This window comes from Vigna umbellata, chromosome 7, assembly GCF_029865625.1.
Source record: "Vigna umbellata cultivar VRB3 chromosome 7, Vumbellata_1.0, whole genome shotgun sequence".
In the NCBI taxonomy this organism is placed as follows: Eukaryota; Viridiplantae; Streptophyta; class Magnoliopsida; order Fabales; family Fabaceae; genus Vigna; species Vigna umbellata.
Window position 1 is genome coordinate 23,017,970 of NC_142171.1, and position 6,423 is coordinate 23,024,392.

Genomic DNA, 6,423 nt, shown 5'->3' on the forward strand with positions numbered 1-6,423 from the left:
GTTACAGGCGTTCACGCACCCGGGTGGTGTGGTAACTGGCATTCTCATCAGCTGCCACCCGAGGTTAGTCCATTCCGTCCAAATTACTGTTATGTGACGGGGACCTCCTGCCATTCCCACGCATGGCATACCCCCTCTATGTGAGGACGAGTAGTCACGGAATATCAGGATCGAACAGCCAGCATTAACTTCCCACAGTCATACATTTACAAATTCTCAAATTCTCAATCAGGACGTTCAATATAAGATTAGGACGAACGTTTAGTTTAATATATGGACGAACGCTCGGTATAAGACCGAACGTTAATAGCTCATATTGGTAGAACTTGAAAAATAAACTAAGATACTTTTAAAGAAGTATTTACGAACGGTTAAGATAAACAGTTGCATATACACAGACAATTACAAAGAGACAGAAGTTTATCAAAAACATTAGCTTCAACAGTACTTGACCGAACGCTCAAATAGAACATTTTAGAGTGAGGACGCTCGTCCTCAACCACAAATTTACCCAAATGACCGAATCAACATTTCAAACATATTACTACGGAAAACCGAACGGTCAAGGAACGTCCAGTACGAACGTGAATTTCATGGGGAGTTCATTTACATTTTCAGTTCACTTCTCATCATAATTGCATAATTACGTTCGTTCTAATCACCCCAAAATCTCAGATTTCATACGACTAATATCATGCAATTTTCATACGTTTCATTTCACCAATAATAACGAACGTTCATACATTCAGAAAATCCAATATCATGCATTATATTCATACAATCAAATAACGAACGTTCACACACATACAAAAAAACCAGTTAAATTAAATAAGCTTCCCTTACCTGGAAATGACGAACGTTCACAGACGCACACAATTTCTCCTCTACGTTTCACTTTCCCACGCTCGTAAACGCTCGTTAACCAAACTACAATGAACGAGCCCTGACACCAAATCAGATCTATTCGTTCCTAAGAAAGATGACGAACGTACGAATCTCATAACTGGGTTTGCATGCATTGTAACGAACGTCAGCATGAAGGGAATGACTTACCAGCTCAGTTTTCTCCAGACGAACGTTTTCTCTGGAAGTCCTTGACGCCGTGCGTCCTTCTATGGTGCTGGAATACAGAATGGAGGAGACGAACAGTGTACACTTAGAGAGACGGTGCAGAGAGTGTAGAGAGAAGAAGGAGAGAATTCAGAAACGAAAATGGTGGAGCGTGTGGAGGGTGGAGGATTTATCAGAATCTCGGATCTGTTTTTCCACCTCGCCAGCGTACGTTCCCACTGCCAGCGCACGTTCCCACTGCCAGCCTTCTGCCAACGCACGTTCCCACTGCGTTTTTGACTAAATTTCACGTGCATGGTTGGCGTCCGTTAGCGGATGTCAGACGTTGCTGTCTCCACGTGCGTCGCTGAGGTGGCGCGCTCTCAGGCTGCCACGTTTTTTTTTTTTTTTTTTTTTTTTTTCTGAGGCTTGACATTCCCCCCAACTACAAAAATTTTCGTCCTCGAAAATTAAGACGTACTCTCAAACAGATGGGGATACAAATCCTTCATGGCATCTTCCACTTCCCATGTAGAGTAGCCCGTCTTTTCATCCCAGACGACCTTCACCAATCTGACTGGTTTCCTCTTGTAGTATTTGGTGTTGCTATCTTCAATGCGTACCGGCTGCATCTCCAACGTACGATCTTGACGAAGACGAATATCTTCTAACTCTAATATGTGAGAAGGGTCGGATACGTACTTCCGAAGTTGAGAAACGTGGAAGACTGGATGCAAGTTTGATAACTGAGGCGGCAAAGATAACTCGTATGCGACTGGTCCGATCTTCCTCAAGATCTGATAGGGTCCGATGAACTTGGGAGACAACTTCTTGGGTCGAATGGCTCTCCCCACCCCAGTAGTTGGATGTAGTCTAAGGAAGACGTGATCTCCAGCATCGAACTCCAATGGCCTTCTTCTTTTGTCAGCGTATGACTTCTGTCTGCTCCGAGATGCCTTCAGCCTTTCTTGGATCAATTTCACCTTCTCAATCGTCTGCTGAATGAGCTCTGGTCCAGTTAAGACCTTTTCTCCTTCCTGAAACCAACACAATGGCGTTCGACACTTTCTCCCATACAGAGCTTCAAAGGGAGCCATTCCTATGCTGGCTTGGAAACTGTTGTTGTAGGTGAACTCCACTAAAGGCAAGACTTCATCCCAGACGCCCATGTGATCTAGGACACACGTCCTCAATAAGTCTTCAAGTGTCTGGATGGTTCTCTCGGACTGACCGTCCGTCTGAGGATGATAGGCCGAACTCATATGGAGTTTGCTACCGAGCTCGCTTTGCAACGACTGCCAAAATCGAGAGGTAAACCTTGTGTCTCGGTCTGAAACAATGCTAGACGGAACTCCATGTAGACGAACAATTTCCTTGATGTAAAGCTTAGCCAGGTTCGTCATGGACATCTTCAGATGGACGGCTAAGAAATGAGCACTCTTCGTTAGTCGATCCACAATTACCCACACGGAATCATGATTCCTGACAGTTCGAGGTAAGTGGGTCACGAAGTCCATCGCAATGCCGTCCCACTTCCATTCCGGAATCTCTAACTGCTGAAGTAGACCGCCTGGCCTCTGATGTTCAGCCTTGGCTCGTTGACACGTTAAACACGATGCCACAAAACGTGCGACATCACTCTTCATTCCCGGCCACCAGAAAGATTTCCTGAGGTCTTGATACATCTTAGTCATACCAGGGTGTATGCTAAGACGACTGTGGTGTCCTTCCTCAAGAATCATCCTTTTCAACTCACCATCATTCTGAATGCACGTCCTACCCATGTATCGTAGACAACCGTCTGTTCCCGTGTTGAACTCCTTGGCCTGATCTGTACCGAGTGCGTTCAAGATCTTCACCAACTCTTCGTCTTCTCGCTGCTTCATTCTGATCCGGTCAAATACGTCACTGGAGATTCTAAGAGTACATCATTTAATAACATTCGGTTCCAAGTCGAACTGTAACCTTAGATCTCTAAAACTTTCTACCAAACTCAATTCTCGGACCATCATGGACGAGACGTGAACTACCTTTCTGCTTAAAGCGTCCGCTACAACGTTTGCTTTTCCTGGATGATAGAGTAGTTCAAAGTCATAGTCCTTCAAGAAATCTAGCCAACGTCTCTGTCTCATATTTAATTCCTTTTGATCAAAGAGGTACTTGAGACTCTTATGATCACTGAACACTTGGAAAGTTGATCCATACAAGTAGTGCCTCCAAATCTTCAAAGCAAAGACGACCGCTGCTAATTCCAGGTCGTGAGTTGGGTAGTTCTTCTCGTGAACCTTCAGTTGCCGAGAAGCGTAAGCAACCACCCTCTTTTCTTGCATGAGTACACAGCCCAAACCCTGATGAGACGCGTCACAATATACCACGAAGGGTTTAGCCGTGTCAGGTATGACCAGTACTGGGGCGCTTGTTAACTTATTCTTCAATTCCTGGAAACTTCTTTCACACCGATCGGTCCAAGCGAACGGTTGATCCTTTCTGGTCAGCTGAGTAAGCGGAGCTACTATTTTGGAAAATCCTTCAATGAACCGTCTATAGTATCCCGCGAGTCCCACAAAACTACGAACCTCGGTACCTGAGCGTGGACTCTCCCATTCCAGTACTGCTCTTACTTTAGCCGGATCTACTGAGATTCCTTCAGCTGAAACCACATGTCCCAAGAATGGTACTTCCTTCATCCAGAATTCACATTTAGAGAATTTGGCATATAACTCCTTTTCTCTTAGCACGCCTAGAACGATCCTCAAGTGATCCTCATGCTCTTCATAGCTTTTGGAGTAGACAAGAATGTCATCAATGAAAACGACTACGAACTTGTCTAGATACGGTCTGAAGATACGATTCATGTAGTCCATAAATATTGCGGGGGCGTTTGTCACACCGAACGGCATTACTACATACTCGTAGTGTCCGTATCGAGATCGGAAGGCTGTCTTCTGGATGTCTTCTTCCTTCACCCGAATCTGATGATATCCCGACCGTAAATCAATCTTTGAAAATATGACCGCGCCATGTAATTGATCTAGCAGGTCGTATATCCGAGGCAAAGGGTACTTGTTCTTGATAGTCAGTTTGTTTAACTGCCTATAATCAATGCAGAGACGAGAGCTACCATCCTTCTTCTTCACTAAGAGTACCGGCGCTCCCCAAGGTGATGCGCTAGGTCTGATAAACTGCTTATCCATTAACTCTTCAATCTGTTCCTTGAGTTCAGCTAACTCTGCTGGCGACATCCGATAAGGTGCAATAGAGATAGGTCCAGCATTCGACACTAAGTCGATAGTAAATTCCACCTCGCGTGGAGGAGGTAATCCAGGCACTTCATCAGGAAATACATCAGGGAATTCATCCACGACTGATCGTCCTCCATTCGATTTACTAGACGGTCGCTCATGATTCAAATCTTCAATTCGTTCGTCTGAATGCGTCATGATCAGAAAACAACTGGAACCATCCCCGATGTCTTCTTTCAATTGACCGAGCGTCACAGATAGATCCACTTCATACTCGTTTGGAAACACCAATTCCTTTGCTCCGCAATCTATGAGAATGCGATTGGCAGCCAGCCAATCCATTCCTAAGATTACTTCTAAATCTTTCAAGGGTAGACAGATGAGATTCACTTTATAATTTCGCCCCTCAACCTCTATAGGACACTTAACACATACAGTAGACGTCCTAACCTCACCAGCCGCTGGGGTTGATACTACCAAGTCGAACTGCATCTCGCGTTCGGCTAATCCCAATTTCTCAACACACGCCTTCGAAATGAAGGAGTGTGTTGCCCCCGAATCATACAACACACAAACAGGCATTCCAAACAACAAACAAGTACTGGTGACGAGCGTACCTGAGTTGGCAGCTTCGGCGCCCGTGATCGCATACACTCGACCAACAGCTTGTGCTCGTCCACCCCGATCCTGTTGCATCCTCCCGGCATTTGGCGGCCTCATTGCCGCTCGTCCGCCCATTCTACACTCACGTTCTATATGACCATTTCTTCCACAACGAGTGCAGGACTTTACTCCCAATAACTGAGGGCAAGACGACCGGTAGTGTGGTCCTCCGCATTGGAAACACTTGACATATCCGTGCTGTCCAGACTGGCCACCAACAACCATAGCCTGGGAATTAGATGGTTGTGCTGGGCCAGCATATGGCAACCTGTTCCGATTCAGATTAGGCCTGGACATGATTGGCCCTCTAGTTGGTTGTTGTTGTTTCTTCAGTCGTTCTACTTCAGCCACATTTTTCTCTAACACTTTTGCTCTCTCAACCATGGCAGGAAAAGACTTAATGCAAAGGCTGGAGATTAGTACCTTCAGATCACTTCTCAGCCCATTTTCGAACTTCCGGCACTGCCACACTTCACTGGTAGCCATGGTATTGAAACGGACCAAGTGCTTGAACCTGTTAGTGTACTCAGAAACAGACATATTGCCCTGCACCAACTGGAGAAACTCCACTTCTTTGCCGAAACGGACACTGTCCGGGAAATATTCCTCATAAAATTTTTCCTTGAACACTTCCCAGGAAATAAGGCTTTCAGCTTCTGTTAGTATCATCTTAACGCTTGTCCACCAGTGACTTGCCTCCCCAGTCAGCAGATACTCAGTATACGCTAACCTGTTGTCTTCTGGACATCGCTTGGCATTGTAGATCTGCTCCATGTCCCTTATCCACTGATCAGCTTCGTCAGGAAGGCATTTCCCATCAAACTTTGCAGGACGATGCTGCAAGAAATTTTCCAAACTCCACTCAGCCTGATGAGTAGTGTTTGAAGCAGATGCTCCTGGCGTACCCGTAGTAGCTGCAAGAATCTCCATCAGCTGCCTCTGAGTCATTTCAGAATTAGCGCGAGCAGCTTCGAGATTTTGTGAATTAGTCGCGTTTTGCTGCATCAGAACAACATTCTGCTCTTGTAGCCTTTCGATCACCGATTCCAACAATCTGGTGTTGTTGGGCACATCATGTTCATTGGTCTGTGGTGGAGGAGGAGGAAGTCTAGGTGCCATTGACTCTTTGGAACGGAGAAAAGAACAAATGTTAGTCATGTTCAAACAGTCGAAAATAACTCATTAAACGCAATTTAAGCACACAGCAAAAACACAGTGTACTCATAACCTACAGTGTCCTTAAAAGAACAAAAATGCTCTGATACCACTAATGTGACATCCCAAAAATACAGCATAAACCATAAAATCAGAAAATCACATTTAATAATATTTCAATACAGTTTTCCAACTAAAAACAAAACAACGCTCAAGGACGAACGTCCTTGAGTACAGTCTTACAATAATAACAAAACAGACGCGCAAAGCCGCACGTCTTCAGAGTTACAAATGAAAAAGCCGAACGTACACG